We start from the raw sequence: 16,099 nt of genomic DNA, 5'->3' as shown, positions 1-16,099 counted from the left end.
TGCCGTTTAATGCAAAGTTGAAGATTGTGTAGTGAGTTTCTAGTAGATTTCTAAATGAGATGGACGATGTAAGAAATAAAACATCCTGGTGGTTTGCCATCTTCATTCTCATAGTACTTGTATATGTATCTAACTATTCCTCCTTGGCTAAACAAATATGTGCACAACTAATAGCTGAACTACACCTAGTAATATCCGTGTACCTTCTGCATCTTCAGTCGTCTACTGTAGGAATATGGCTAAGTTCCTGTTAAAAAAATAGACATAAATCAGCAGAAATACAAGAAACACAAACCCATGGTGCGCCTCAAACACGTCAAGGAAGACATGCAGCAACCCCCCATGGCTTCGCTGAACCGGGTGGTACCACTGCGGTGCATCCTGGAGCTGACAACGAATAGTAGCGGAGAGCACACATTGTTCCACTCCAACGCTGAATTGCTGCACTAGTCGCACTACACTATGAATGTTGGTGCCAATGTCTCCCCCACCGTGAACCCCTCTAGGTGCTTCTACAAACTCTCAACCACCCTGCACGCAGCACAACCCAAGTTCACAGAGTATTCGTCTTTGTTAATACTATACATTCGCCGCCTTCACATACTCATCTGCCGCAGAATTTGAGGAACTTAGCCATAGGCCTCGTGGCCTAATAAGATCCTTGAAAACACGTGTGAAATTCAGAAAGGCATTCTACGAAATCGAAAGTAATTAAGGAACCGAGTTAGGAGCAGGGTACTACATGTTTCTACTTCTAAATCATTCGACTTGTACATACCTTGCCATGCCAGAAGATGATGTCGGTGTGGCTGCGGATCTTGTAGGCGTTTGCTGTCCATAGAGGATCCACGAACCCTGCTCCTAGACGATTGATCCAAATTCCAGTCCAACGAGGGTCAACCTGATGGATTAGTATTAGTGAGAATGATGATTGACGCCAAATAGATCAGAAAAGAGGCGACGCAAGAAAATAGGGAAGAGATATCCTGTCAGCATCGCCAAGACAAGGACTGAACCACTGATTCAGTCGAGACGAGTTATTGACAATCAGCAGACTGTAGCGGATCCGGCAACAGAAGATGGCGCGATAGAATTCAATCAAGGAGATGGGCCGGCCCAGCGGCCCAAGCGAGCGACCAACCCACCGCGTTGGCTCAACGACTACAGCCTGGCCCGTTAATCGAGCTAACGGTAACTGGTTTAAATAAAGATCGATCTCTTTCTGTAATAGTTGGCTAGGATTGGAATGACGGCTTCGGCCGGTGTAATCTGATAGCTGTGAGGGTGGTTGGGTGGCCAGCTACCGAAACTTTTCCCCAGTTCGAATTCGAATCCCTAAATCCTTCCCCGATCTAGTGAGTTGCTTACAGTTGGTATCAGATTCGGCGGTCCTGGAGCTTCCGCAGCATCGCCACGGGACGCGGTGGCGAGATCGGCGGCGATTGGAGGCGATGGACAAGTTGTCCGAGGACGGGCGCGGCGTCTACGCCCTGTTGCGGGCGGATTTCGCCACCGACTTGGACCAGCGCTTCAAGGAGCACGGTGACACCCTTCTCCAAGCTGTCGACAAGCTAATCCAGGCGAACACGATGGCGCTCGACGCTCTCCTGTCGGCGCGGGTGGACGGCGTACGGGACGAGTTCGCCCTCGAGATCGAGCAAGTCCGCGGCGAGCGACCGCGGGAACAAACCGGGCGCATCGAGATCTCGTCGTCACAGATGGCTGGGAGTGGTCGCGGCGCCGCCTCCGACTCCCTTGGCATCGATCAGGAACACCGGGGGAAGGCACATAACACTTATGTCCCTCCTCCGGTCAGAGGTGCGCGTGATTCCACTTTCCGTGCTCGTTCTCCTTCCATCGGTGATGCGGGCTACCCAGATACTGCTGATGCGTTTTCGTTTGGTGTTCGCGCGGATCTCCCTCGATTCGATGGTGCGAATCCAAGGTTGTGGCAGAACAGATGTGAAGACCAGTTCAAACTCTGGAATACTCTGCCGCACCGATGGATTTCGCTGGCGACGTCCCAATTTGAAGGAGCAGCGGCCCGGTGGTTGGGATCAGTCCAGCGCAAGTCGCCAAACATTTCGTGGTCTGAATTCTGCTGCAGTTTGCAGAGTCTCTTCGGCCGAAATCAACACCAGACACTGCTTCGCCAGCTCTTCCGTATAGCCCAAACCAGCACAGTTGCGGATTATGTGGATAGATTCGCCGATTTGTATGATCAGTTGTCCGCATATGAAGAAATCCCCAACACCTTGCACTACACTACCCGCTTCCTCGACGGACTCAAACCAGGGGTTCGCGTTGCAGTGGCGCTTGAGAAGCCTAAGGATCTAGATTCAGCATATGACTTGGCCTTGCTGCATGAGGAGCTCGGGGAAGGAGTAACCCATATCAACTCGCCTGCAGGCGTGCGATCAGGTCCATTCCATTTCCTCTTCCCCCAAAACCCCGTGTCAGTGAAGATCGGCGACAGTCTGACACTCTGAAACCAACAACAACTAACGACAAGTGGTCTGCATTGCGCGCTTACCGCAAGTCCAAAGGGTTATGTTTCGTTTGTGGAGAAAAATGGTCCCGTGACCACGTGTGTAAATCAACAATGCAGTTGCATTTTGTTCAAGAACTAATCGATCATGTTCAGTCGATGGAATCCACTCAGACAGATAGTTGAGAGTCTGAGACAGTTTCTGTTCACAGTATGAGGTTGTCAGCTGCTGCAGTTGGAAAAGACCCCAATGCTCCATCCTTATAGTTGGAAATTCAGTTACAAGGGCACACTATGGTATTTTTAATGGATTTAGGCAGTACTCACTCGTTCATCGACATCTCTTTTGCTCCTGTGTTGGGGAATATTCAGGATACTACTCCAGTTTCTGTTACAGTGGCAGGAGGAGCATCATTGCAGTGTTCTCAAATGTTGCAACAATGCAAATGGAGCTGTTGTAGTGCTGAATTCTCATTTGATTTTCGGCAATTGCAGTTGTCCACTTATGATGGCATCTTGGGCCTTGATTGGTTGGCTCAACATAGCCCTATGAAAGTGGACCGGACTCAGAAGTGGATGTCAGTCCAGCAGTCTGGCAGAATAGTTACTTTGCAAGGCCTGTTGCCTGCTAACTTTGCACTTACAGTGATATCATTGTTCTTCGTTCAGTGTTCTGCAACTTCTTTAGTTTGTCCCGAGATGCAAGCAGTGTTGGACAAGTTTCCTACGGTCTTTCAACCTCCCACTGGCCTCCCTCCTAGACGAATGCAAGACCATCACATTCCTCTGATCCCTGGTGCCCGACCAGTTTCTGTCAGGCCATACCGAATTGCTGCCCAGTTAAAAGATGAGTTAGAGAAGCAAATTGCAGAGCTCTTGTTGTTGGGAATGATTCGACCCAGCAAAAGCCCCTTTTCCTCTCCTGTCCTCATGGTTAAGAAAAAAGAAGAAGGGGAATGGAGACTTGTTGTTGACTTCAGACATCTAAATGCTATAACCCTGAAGAGCAAATACCCAGTACCCATTATAGATGAGTTGTTGGATGAACTAGCTGGGGCATGTTGGTTTACCAAAATGGACCTCAAAGCTGGATTTCACCAGATCAGGTTAGCTCCAGGGGAAGAGTACAAGACTGCATTCCAAACACACCATGGCCACTTTGAGTTCCTGGTAGTTGCCATGGGCTTAACTGGAGCTCCAGCAACATTTCAGAGCACTATAAACTTTGATCTGTCCCCCCTGCTCAGGAAGTGTGTGCTGTGTTTCTTTGATGACATACTAGTTTTCAGCAAAACATTTGAGGAACACTTGGAGCATGTTGCTCAGGTTCTGACAATTCTGCAAGACAAGGAATGGAAAGTTAAGATGTCAAAGTGTGCATTTGCTCAACAGGAAATTGCTTACTTGGGACATGTCATTTCTGGTCAGGGTGTGTCTACAGATCCTGCCAAGGTAACAACTGTCCAACAGTGGCCTACTCCAACTAATGTTAAGGAAGTCAGGGGTTTTCTTGGACTCAGTGGTTACTATAGGAAATTCATTAAGCACTATGGGATTATTGCCAAACCTCTCACTGAACTTCTCAAGAAAGGGATGCCATTTGTATGGACCAGTGTTACTGAAGAAGCCTTTGTGGTGCTCAAACAAGCTCTAACATCTGCTCCAGTATTGGCTGTGCCAGATTTTTCAAAGCCATTTACTGTGGAGACTGATGCATGTGAATATGGCATTGGAGCTGTCCTCATGCAATAGGGTCACCCATTGGCATTTGTTAGCAAGGCCTTGGGACCCAAGAACAGAGGTTTGTCAGTCTATGAGAAAGAATACCTGGCTATTCTATTGGCTGTAGATCAGTGGAGGTCATACTTGCAGATGCAATAGTTCATTATCAAGACTGACCACAAGAGTTTGGCACACCTGCAGGATCAGAGATTGCATACCCCTTGGCAACAGAAATGTTTAACTAAGTTACTGGGCTTAAATTACACAATTCAGTATAAACAAGGGAACACCAATGCTGCTGCTGATGCACTTTTCAGGAGACCTCCTGATGGAACAGTTCTTTTCCAGATTTCTTGTGCACAACCTACATGGTTGCTGGAAATTGTTCAGAGCTACAATGGTGACCCTAAAACACAAGACATTTTACAACAACTGGCCATAGATCCTGCATCTAAACCACAGTTCTCTCTGCACCAAGGTCTCCTTCGCTACAAGAACAGTATATGGGTTGGGCCTGATGCAGATCTACACCTCAAAATTTTTACAGCTTTTCATGCTAGTCCAGTTGGGGGTCATTCTGGCTTTCCAGTCACATACAAAAGAATAATCTCCCTCTTCAGGTGGCAAGGAATGAAAACCTTCATCAAAACTCAAGTCCAGTCCTGCTTGGTGTGTCAGCAAACTAAACCAAAAAGAGTTCAGTACCCTGGATTGCTATCTCCTCTGCCAGTACCTTCCAAAGCTTGGGACACAGTGTCTATGGATTTTATCTCAGGTCTTCCTACATCCTTCTAGTACAACTGCATACTTGTGGTGATTGACAAGTTCTCTAAATATGGCCATTTCGTTCCTCTCTCACACCCCTTCAATGCTCAGAAAGTGGCTGAAGCTTTTCTAGACAATGTGTACAAGTTGCATGGTATGCCCAGGATTATCATCTGTGACAGAGACCCTGTTTTCACTAGCACATTCTAGCAACTGCTTATTTCCAAAACTGGAGCAGAGCTGAACATGAGTACAGCATATCACCTAGAGACTGACGGCCAAACTGAAAGAGTAAATCAACAAATTGAGTGTTTCTTGCGGTGTTTCATCAGTGCCCATCCTACTAAATGGAGCAAATGGCTGTCGCTTTGTGAATTCTGGTACAATACCAACTGGCATTCTGCACTGAACAAAACGCCTTTTGAAATCATTTATGGGCAGACTCCACGGTTCTTTGGGATATCTGCTTCTGATACAATTGCTCCCGTCGATGTCCAATCGTGGTTGGACTCCCGACAGTTGATGATCGCATCGGTAAAACATCATTTGTCACGTGTTCAGCAGAGAATGAAGCATCAAGCAAACAAGAAACAGACTGAACGAGTTTTTGCTGCCAACGATCTCGTGTTCCTCAAACTGCAACCATACGTGCAATCATCAGTTGTCAGAAGAGCCAACCACAAGCTTTCATTCAAGTACTTTGGTCCTTACAAGATACTCGACAAAATTGGAGAGGTTGCATACCGACTGGAGTTGCCTCCTGATAGTCGCATCCACCCAGTGTTTCATGTGTCTCAGCTCAAGAAGTTCATTCCGCCAACGACTCGGGTGCAAACACAGTTACCCTCTCCTACAGCCAGTATGCAAGTGCCTGTTCAGGTTCTGGATCGTCGCGTTCGTCAGTCAGGCCGCAAGACAGTGATGCAGGGTTTAATTCTCTAGAATTGCGGTACACCAGCCACTGCTACTTGGGAGGACCTGGATTCGTTGAAGCAAGAGTTTCCCCGCGCTCCGGCTTGGGGACAAGCCGGTTCACAAGGAAAGGGGGATGTCAGCATCGCCAAGACAAGGACTGAACCACTGGTTCAGTCGAGACGAGTTATTGCCAATCAACAGACTGTAGCGGATCCGGCAACAGAAGATGGCGCGATAGAATTCAATCAAGGAGATGGGCCGGCCCAGCGGCCCAAGCGAGCGACCAACCCACCGTGTTGGCTCGACGACTACAGCCTGGCCCGTTAATCGAGCTAACGGTAACTGGTTTAAATAGAGATCGATCTCTTCCTGTAATAGTTGGCTAGGATTGGAATGACGGCTTCGGCCGGTGTAATCGGATAGCTGTGAGGGTGGTTGGGTGGCCAGCTACCGAAACTTTTCCCCAATTCGAATTCGAATCCCTAAATCCTTCCCCGATCTAGTGAGTTGCTTATAGTGATCCGGAGCTAGGCGCAAATTCAGAGGGGAAGGCGCCGCCACAGCTTACGGATCGAGGGATTGTTTTAGGGCTTCTCATGGTAGAAATTTTGGGAAGTTTCTATTACGGGGGGAGAAGACCAAAGATCTACGGAGACTCCTCTCTCAAGACGTAGGGGAGGTCAAATAGGAAAACATCGAGAGGTGGGATACATGGGGCTACCTACAACACATCTTATTTTTCGTTGCAAGCCATTCGTTGTTATAGGGGGGTTGTTGTTGTAGTGAAGCATCCCTAGCCTTCTTCAGTGCAGCGTGTTCCACCTGCATTCTCCACTACTCTGGAATGTTGAAGTGATCCATGATCTCCCAGACTATCCTTCGCCATGTTTCTGTGTTAGCCTTCCGAAACCCCGGCAGATTAATGTTGAGCCTTGCCCTGCCAACAAATCCACACACACTCCTGAACCTCATGCGTGCTTTATCTGGTTTAGTTGGAGCCCAGGACTTTAAATTAATCTCTGTTACTTCATATACACCTTTAGGCTGGTGTGTGGGCTTCCTTAGAGCGTTCCTCCATGTCCTGACCAGAAGGGTAATTGCTGCAGCTCTATCCCATTCAAGACTACTTGATCCCTCACAATCTGTCGAAGACCTAGGGTTTTCCGAATCAGATGAAGATACATGGCCTGAATGAGTGATGTGGCTGCTACTCGACATCTACAGAGAACACATGGGAAACTCAGGAAAGGAGGATAAGCATAAAACTAACAACTTGGTATCAAGCTTTCTAAACATGCCATGCAATAATTTAGAAAATGTATGGCTAATTTGTTAAATTTGCATGACTCGGGCGCCTGCGATCTGTAAATAGGCAGTAACTAATTGGAACAAATACAGCTTATATGTAGTAAGGAAGGTAGATAATGAACATATATACACTCTCCGTTATTTAAAGCCAATTTGGGAACATACGGAACAAAATTGTAAGAGGGATTGCAAGGAAATATGCCTCATCGTGATGGAGAGCAGTAACTAACAGGCTTCTTAATGCAAACCCGGCCGGACCACAGGAGAGGCGAGGGTTACTGCATCGATATGCTCGAGGGTGGCTGTAGAGCAAACGAAGACGGCGAGGCGCGAGCCGCCGCGTGTTGGGAACGACAGTGGAGGTAGGCTTGACGCCGAAGAGCGGAACACGGCCGGGGTGAGCACGGTGGCGCCGGAGAGGGTTCTGCTATGGATCTGGGGGAGGGGGGAGCTGGCGAAGGAGATTGGGTGGACTAGTTGAGTGAAACACGGGCGGACGGTGGGGGTGGTGGTGTTGGTGGCCTAGGTGAAAAGGGTGAAAAATATCCCCGGTCACCGCGCGCACAGAAAGGCCTATGCAAACAGTTGCCTCTAAGCGCTCGTGTGCACAAACATAATAATTTCGTTTGAAATGAAGACATACTAATTTTGAAATGAAGACATGAGTTGATCGTTTCACCTCTAAAATTTTGGCACGTAAACCAATCACAATTTTACCACGAGTTTGATTTGCTGGCGCATTTCAGGTCTCGTGTGCTATATGTAAGGCAGTTTTTGGCATTACCGTGCATGTTGGCATATAAATTAATTCCTAGCCGGACTGCATTTCCTGTCGAAAGGGATGAGGATTGGCGTTCGATTTGGGAGCATCCAACGGTGCAGATGTACGATCCATGGGGTTTGGGTTCTGGCCAATCAGAACGCACGACTCAGATTGCGCGTGCAGTGAGGGGGGCATCGGCCACGGTTTGGTAGGCACACGGCTTTTGTGTGTGAACCGTGTGCTATTTGAAAACATTTTTTGGGAGGGGCTATTTAAAAACAAGTACATGTGTTGTCGAAAGGGATGAGGATCGCCGTTTGATCAAGGAGAATCCAACGGTGCAGACGTACGATCCGTGGGGTTTCGGTTTTGGCTAATCAGAACGCACGACTCAGATTGCGCGCATGGCAGAGGGGTGGGGGGTGCATCGGCCACGGTTTAGTGGACACACGGCTTTCGTGAGTGAACCGTGTGCTCTTTGAAAACATTTACATTACCTAACATCATGTTTTTGTTCGAATGAAAACATGAGTTCATCGTTTCACCTCCAATTTTTTTCCACGGTAAGAAATCATGAGTATAGTGGAGAGTGTCATATACTAGTATCATGAATATACAGTACATATGATACTAGTGTATGATACTACCTTTAATTAATTATAGCGCATAGTATAATACATAGAGTATAGTATCATATATAGATCATATTTATTGCCATGCATGACACAAATTAGCATCGCATTTAACATGATACGGTATCTACCTACTATATGTTCCTCTAACCCTCTTTATATATATATTTAATTCTTTGCCACATCAGCATACTTGCTATTTTCGAGTGCATGATATCGTCGGCCACTATGGCCAGCCTTATATAGTGGGGAGTATCATATACTATATATATAGTATCATGCATATGATACTAGTGTATGATACTACGTACGTACCTTCATAGTGCATATATAGTATCATGGATTAGTACTAGCTCCCTCTGTAAACTAATATAAGAGCGTTTAGATTACTAAATAGTGACCTAAACACTCTTATATTAGTTTATGGAGGGAGTATATATCATAGATGACCGTATTTATGAATTGAGCCCTATAAGGTTGCTTGTAATGGGGAGTATTATATATATACTAGTAGTATCATGCATGCATATATATGATAGTGTAGCTAGGATACTACTTCCGTAATGCATAGTATCATAAGTTAACATCTTAGGTTGCCTTACTAATTGTCATGCATCACACAAAGTAGTAGTACAACATTTAATATGACACGGTATCATGATATGATACCACATCCTCTCTTGTGTGCCACATCATCCAGAAAGTCTAGTTGGCATGCATGATACCGCTTATGATAATACCATTACAACCAGCCTAAACCGGAAAGGAGGGAGTATGAGACTAGCCACAATGGAGAGTAGTACACTAGTAACATACACATATCCCTAGACTATATATGTTACTACCTTCATAGTGGGTAGTAACATAAGTGTAGTGTCATGCAAAGCTTCATTTCTTAGGTTATAGACTCATATTGCATTGGGACATGTGATGCTACAGTAACTAGCTAAGTTACTGAAACTATCTCTCTCCTCATTAACTTATTGCCACATAAGCAAGTTTGCTGAGTTGGAGTCGGTGTTACTGCTGAAGTTACTCCCACTGTGGCTAGTCTGATACTAGCTAGCCGTCTATGATATACTAGCTACCTCACTAAGAGCATGCATGGTTAATAATACAGCCAGGGGTCGGCTATAATAAGTTGCCATGTCATATACATCCAACCTCTTAGCGGGCATGTACAATAATAAGTTTTATGTACGTACTAGTTTATCAATAGTTGGCCCACCTTACATCCTCACAAAGTGTCTTGGGTCTCGTGTTGCAGCTGGCTCTACTAACCAAGAGCCTGCTTCTCTTCTCTTTCCTCCAACTAATAAGCACATATATATTATTCTATTCCTTATAGCCAGACTACCCATAGTGGGAGTAACATCACACATATCTAGATAAAATAGATGATGTGGCAAGCAATAAATGAAGAAATGGAGGAAAGTGGATATGTGTGATGTTACTACCTATGTTACTCCCATTGTGGGTATAGTCTTACTATAGTATGAGACTACCCACAATGGGAGTAACATAGGTAGTAACATCACACATATCTAGATAAATTAAGTAGATGATGTGGCAAGCTATAAATGAAGAAAGAGAGGAAAGTAGTAACATAACTAGTTACTAGTAGTATGAGTAACATCACATGTACATATCAAGGCAAGATGTGTCTATAGCCTAAGAAATGAAGTGTGCATGTTACCACACATATATGTTACCCCCCACTATAGAGGTAGTAACATAGACTAGTAACACATAGGCATGTTACTAGTCTATGTTACTACCCATTGTGGCTAGTCTGAGTAACATCACACATCTCAAGGCAAGATGAGTCTATAGCCTAATAAATGAAGTGTTGCATGTTACTACATATGTTTCTCCCCACTATAGAGGTAGTAACATAGACTAGTAACATTCTATGTTACTACCCATTGTCGCTAGTCTTATGTCACTCTATTGTGTACTTACTTGCTCTAATGCATAGTATCATAGAGTAGCTAGTATCATATGTAGTACTTTATTTACATTGTCATGCATGATACATAGTAACATAACATTTATTATGATACGGTTTCATGATATGATACTTAACCCTCTCTTTCTTCATTTAATTAATTCTATGACAACTCATCAAAATTGCCTAGTTGTCATGCATGATGCTAGCTATGATACCCCCTTACTATCAGCCTAGCAAAGGTGTACAAATCATTTGTGCGTCGCTTTGTGAGTTTTCATCCGTTTGTTCGAGAAGCGGGGAGAGGTTTCAAACATTTCGGCCGCGAGGTGCAGCCACTGGCGTAGGCCTAGTTGGTATTTTAATTACAGAAAATTCAGATGGAGTTCAGACATCATCAAAATCGATGTGTGCCTGTGGCGTGCTCTCACGACCTCGTGGAAAAAATTTGGTAAAGTTTGGCACAAGTTTTGATGACCGCTCCTTCCAAACTGGAGTATCTCACATGAAGGATCATGGTTTTCCAAAAGGAGACGTGTCAATTCAAACTCCTGTGGTCGGTGACTTCATCGTTTGGCCTCACAAAAATTTCCACGGTACGCAATCACCATTATACCACGGGTTTAATTTTCTGGCGCATTTCAGGTATCGTAAGCTATATTTAAGACATTTTTTGAGATTAGCATGCATTTTGTGCATAAAAATAAAATTACAACCGGAATTGCATGTGCCGTCGAAAGGGATGATGATCGCCGTTTGATCTGGGGGCATCCAACGGTGCAGACGTACGATCCGTGGGGTTTGGGTTCTGGCCAATCAGAAAGCACGACTCAGATCGTGGGCGGGGTGGCGGGGTTTGGTCGGCACACGGCTTTCATCATCGAACCATGTGCTATTTGCAAACCAGATTGCATATTTTTGTTCACACATACTCTTGTGAGATCGATTCAGTGTGCTACCTCTATGATATAATAATAATAATAACAACAAAAAAATAGTTTATATTCATTGCCCGAGCTGACAGCATATCAAGGTCAACATATTAACAGTTCTTACATCAAAAAAAAACCGGGCATAACTCACAAATTCAATACATGCGACAGTTCTAAATTGAATGAATTAAGTTGCAGGTAGGCATAAAGACTAGTCTTATGGCTTAATTCCCATGTACATGGGGGAACTGGGATCATTAAGTTGACCCCGAATGAACTTGGTTTTTTTGATGATTTTACGCTTCTCTGTTGTACTGGTGCGCGATCCCTTGGCTGGCAACTCATCAAATTCATCATACTCGTCCTGATCGGCAACATCGTCGACACCCGGTACCCTTCTCTTCACATGCATTGCTAAATGGCCGTTCTTATGCAAGGGGTCTTCCACAAAGAAAATCTGGGTAGCATCGCTGGCAAGAATGAATGGGTCCGCGTGATATGCCATCGTTGTCCTATTAACACAGGTCTTTATGTACTCATCAATCCTTACCTGACCAAGAGGGACCCATGTGCACCTTAATAATGCCACCTTAACTTTCACATAGTCAAGCTCCCAAATCTCTTCGATGGTTCCATAGTATACCCTTTTATTAGCTTCATTTACAGTCATGCATTCTATTCGAACAGAGCTGTTTTGATACGAGGTCTTCTTATCACGTTCCTCAGTGTAGAACGTGTATCAATTTATGTCATATGCTTGGTACGTCAACACCGTAGGTGATGGCTTTTATGCCAACCACGTAGCAATGTCATAGATGGATCCTTGTGCCAAACGATTCTTCAACCATTCGACGTACTTCTTAGTGTGCTCCTTCATCTCCACTTCTGATGAAGGAACCATTGGTAAGAAGCTTTGGCATATCTCCGCCAAGTGTTCTTCGGCATAAGCGATGAGAACTGGGTTGTTAAGCAGTACCGTCAAATGGGCTTTCTCTGCCAATTCTCCGGGTGCAGCCATTTGTGTGCCAGCAAGGACCGGCTTACCTTTCATCCTTCCCTCATGGTGAGAGACGGGCAAACCTATAGGTCTTTGTTTCATGTATTCGATGCAAAAATCAATCACCTCCTCCGCGGTATAACCTTGTAGGATGCTTGCCTCTAGATTGTTCGGTTCCGACAAAAGCACTTCAGTATTCCCATGAACCGCCCGAAGGGATACATGTTGCGAAGAAACACATGACCACACTACTTTATCTCGTCGACAAGGTGCACAGTGAGATGGGCCATGACATCAAAGAATGATGGTGGGAAAAACATCTCTAGGTTGGACAATATTCTTGCAATATCATCTTGCATATTATCCAACTCTTCAGGATCTACAACTTTCTGTCATAGTTTGTTGAAGAAATCACATAGGTCAATGAGTGTGTTTCTCATATCTTTGTCCATCAGATTCCTAATGGCCACCAGGAGGATTTGTGTGAACATTACATGGCAATGATGTGACTTCATGTGTCCCAACTTCATTTTACCCGAGCTCACATCCACGAGACTTCCGATGTTTGCGCAGTAGGAAGAGGGTGTCTTAACTAACAACAAATAGGTGAAGAACTATGTTGCTTCTTTTGTACTGAAATTGTAACTCTGGCGAGCTTTGATGAATTTGTCATCATCTTTTGCTTCACTCTTGCGTTGTGATTGATCAGCAAGCATATCGAGCCGTGAACCGTCACCATCCTTTCTTTTACCTTTAATCTTGAGCAGAGTACCAATGATGCTTTCACATATGTTCTTCTCTATGTGCATGACATCGATGCAGTGACGTACACGTAGAATCTCCTAGTAAGGTAATTTCCAGAACACCGATTTCTTCTTAAACACTTGATCCTTGGGTGTTAGTTTCATCGTCAAAGGGTGGTTCTTGCCAAGCACAACATTAATTTTTTTAGCCATATTGTGGACCACCTCCCCGTCATAGGGTCTTGGGGCCACACCTGCCTCTGCCATACCATCAAATTCAGCTTTCATTTTTCTATATGGGTGATTCATCCACAAGAACCTACGATAACGCAAATACATTGTTTTGCGCGAGTTGGGAAGTCTTCTGCTAGCTGTCCTATCCATGCATGTGACACACCCTACATCTCCCCTTGTTTTCTGCCCCGATGTGTTGCCTAATGCCGACATATCTTGAATGGTGTGCACCAGCATCGCATGTAGATCAAAAATCTCCTTTCTGTAAGCATCATAACATTTTACAGCAGGCGCATCTATCCACATTGTCAGCAGTTCTTCTACTAGTAGCTGAAAGTAAATGTCGATGTCATTTCCAGGTTGCTTCAGGCCTGTATTTTTTCTTCATACACAACCAAGGAGCTAGGTTATATATGCACAGAAGCACCGGCCATGTGCTATGATTGGTGCTCATATTGCCAAAAGGATTCATCCCATCAGTACACACCCCAAGCCTTATACTTCTAGGATCCTTGGCAAATTTTTAGAACTTGTTGTCGATTAATTCCCACTGGGCCCCATCTTTTGGTGCCTCATAAACCTATCCGCAATTCGCTCATCATAATGCCACCGCAACCTCTTTGCCTCTCTAGGGTTTGCAAATAAACGCCTCAACCTTGGAATTAAAGGCAAGTACCAAACAACCTTGAACGAAATTCCTGTCTTGATCTCGTCGTCCAATTTGTATTTGTATCTTACTCTCTTGCGCTTGTATCGTGCATGATTGCATGTGGGACATGCACGAAAATCTTTGTACTCACCACGGTACAATATACAATCATTCACCCAAGCGTGTATCTTCTATACTTCAAGTTCCGATGGGCAAACAATTTTCTTCGCTTCATTCGTGCTTCTGGGGAGCACATTATCTTCCGGAAGAATATCTTTGAAAATACCTAAGATCTCTGTGAAGCCCTTGTTTGATAGACCGTTTGCTGCTTTAAATCTGAGAAGCGCCAGGGTGGCACTCAACCTGAAATATTTCTTTTTGCAACCTGGATACAATTCTTTCTTGGAGTCCGCATCAATGGTTGGCAGATCCTTGTACCCAATCATATCCTTTTCTGGGCCCTCGAAATCTGCAATCATAGCATCAAAATCTGGCATATCAAGATCGTCGTCATCTGTGTGGACGTCTTGGTTTTCCAGTGGGCGTTTCGGCTTTCCAATGTTCCATTGGTAGCTTGACGCCTCTGCCCAGATGTTAGATTCAACATCCATGTGACACTGATCGGGGTTTGGCATCTCGCTGCCCTGGGTATCTTCATCCATGACCTCCTCTTCACTGTTCTGGTCCAACGCGTATATCCATCCATGAATCCCCTAGAGACTAAGTGCATCTGGACATCTGCAACTTCATGTGACTGTATTGGCACAATCAGTACATGGAGACATGATGTAATCCGCATCACCAATTATCCTCTTTGTACTTTCAGCCAAATTCATGAACTCTGTCATGCCACTGATAAAATCTGCGGGTTTCCAATTCTTCATCCATCGAGATTGTTTCATCTGTAGCAGACGAATGGTAATTAAAAACAAAACAACAACATTAATACACGGATTAACTGCTACCCAGAGATGTGTGCATAAATCACAAGGTTTTATTTTAATAATTACTGAGGGCGCTCCATGTTGTTATCTAGACGTGCAATGACAAAAATTAATGGCCAGTCAATTTACACACAGAGTACTAGTACAACACTACACTTAGGAATTGAATACCTTAATTAAGCCACTCACGAAAAGAATACCTTAATTAATTAGCCGCGCGACGATCTCCACCCAGCAGACATACAAGCGTGATGCGGCGGCATGCCGAGACAGCAGGGTCGAGGAGCAAAGCTTAGTGCGGCTGCCACCTAAAGTTTGACTTCCACTATCCCGCCATCGACCGCGATGGATGTGCTCGAATCACGCCGCCGCCGACCTTGATGGTTGAGCTCCTCCTATCTCCCACCGTAGACCGAGGATTGACCTCCTATGACGCCGCCACTACCCACCGACCGAGGATTGACCTCTTCTCCGGTAGCCGCTGCCTAGGCCGCCGCCGCCATCTCTATATGCAGAGCGGCTATTTTTTGACGGATATCCACAGAGCGGCTGTTTACACGGTATCTCACCGTAACTCAATTATATGGACATGGTAGTACATCACATACGATTATGTAACATCAACCGTGTCTAACCTACATTGTCTTCTCACACAGTTTGGTGCGAAAATCATGTGTGACGTTGTAATACCCAACACAAACGACAGGTACAAACAGTGTGCCGTATACAACATATATATAGTGCTATTAGTAGTTCCCGACCGTTAGCATATCTCCACAGTTTCCCCATTTGCCCCAAATCCCTACATAGCCTCCAAATTCCCTCGCGTGGTGCTGACATTGGGGGAATGTGGACGAGTGGTGCTGATGGTTTCGGTGTGGCTGCTCCTGCTCATATCCCTGTCGAGAACTTGCCTAAGGTCATGAGAAGGCAGGTGTACTACGGATCCGAATCGTCCTGTCAGGTTCCAATCTATCCCGATCTTTTTTAGCATGTCCAAAGTATAGATCCTTGCTGAATCCGTCCTGAATGACCCCCCACCCCCCAGGAAAGCGATCT

The 16,099-nt window shown here is 45.1% G+C and overlaps 1 pseudogene; it reads left to right on the top strand.

Moving 5' to 3' along the window:
* The first annotated feature begins 1,451 nt into the window (after nucleotides 1–1,451).
* Nucleotides 1,452–4,240, top strand: LOC147975604 (uncharacterized; annotated as a pseudogene).
* The last annotated feature ends 11,859 nt before the right edge of the window (nucleotides 4,241–16,099 follow it).

This window comes from Triticum urartu, chromosome 4A, assembly GCF_056163025.1.
Source record: "Triticum urartu cultivar PI428250 chromosome 4A, HENAU_Tu73, whole genome shotgun sequence".
Classification (NCBI taxonomy): Eukaryota; Viridiplantae; Streptophyta; class Magnoliopsida; order Poales; family Poaceae; genus Triticum; species Triticum urartu.
Note: the sequence above shows the minus strand (reverse complement) of the source record. Positions and strands in the feature narration are given on the sequence as shown.